Here is a 1145-nt window from a genome sequence, read left to right as displayed (position 1 = left end):
CCTTCTCTCTCTCTCTCTCTCTCTCTCTCTCTCTCTCTCTCTCTCCCCCCTCTTACTCCATATTTCTCTCTGTCTTCTTGTCAATGTGACCCGATGAGCATGTATTCACTGTATCAGTCTTTACAGACCAGAGGGATTTATGATCTTTGTCATGAAGCAGTGACATTGGACATTTTGACAACAGACATGTGGTTTCTTAGGAGACTGCTGAAAATATCTTGGTGGGAAAAATGAGGTAGTACTTGATGAAGCCCACGTTGGACACCGGAATAGTCATCAAGGCCATGAAGGCTAACGAGGCAGGGGTAGGCCTAGAGCAACACTTATAGAGAGCCTAAACAAAATGGTAACAGGGAAAGGTCAGGGTAACTTAATTTATTTAAGAGCATCCGAGCAAAGGAATAAATAGAGAACCATGATGGCCTGTGTCTACGGCAGTTCTGGCTCTTGGTGATAATGAGCAGTGTACAAATCGAATTGTTTTTATCGTGCAATGGCATTTTAAGCGAATTTTTCATCTTCTTCGGCTACAACCATGTAAATATAAGAGACTTATTATTTTATAACACTGCTACTAATAAATGGTGTAAAACAAACCGCCTATCTACGCAGCTCCACTTGTATCAGAGTAAAGAAACATCAGTGAAAGTACAGGTGTTACAAATGGTTTCATGCGTATTGCACTGAAATTGTTTCAGATAATGTTCGAAGAGCGACGGATTTTATTATATTTTTGTCTTAACGTTCACTGCATCTTCCTGAAAAAAAGGTGTGATCTTTTTTCCAGCGAACAGACGGGTTGCAGATGCTGTGCCTTTCACTCTAGTAAAAAAAACCAACACACACAGAGACACACACATGACGACACACACTGACACACACATGCAGACACACACACACACAGACATATACATTCAGACGCTCGAATGCACGGTCACGGACACAAACGCGTACATACGTATTCTATCTTACATTTTGCCTATCTGCTTACTTCCCTATCTGTTTCTATCTCTTTCTGTCTATCTCTCTTTCTCTCTTATGTCTATTTCTCTCCATCTCTCTCTCTCTCTCTATCTATCAATCTCTCTCTCTCTCTCTCTCTCTCTCTCTCTCTCTCTATCTATCTATCTATCTATCTATCTATC

Source organism: Aplysia californica, unplaced genomic scaffold (assembly GCF_000002075.1).
Source record: "Aplysia californica isolate F4 #8 unplaced genomic scaffold, AplCal3.0 scaffold00586, whole genome shotgun sequence".
Lineage (NCBI taxonomy): Eukaryota > Metazoa > Mollusca > Gastropoda > Aplysiida > Aplysiidae > Aplysia > Aplysia californica.
This window is presented reverse-complemented; position numbering follows the sequence as displayed.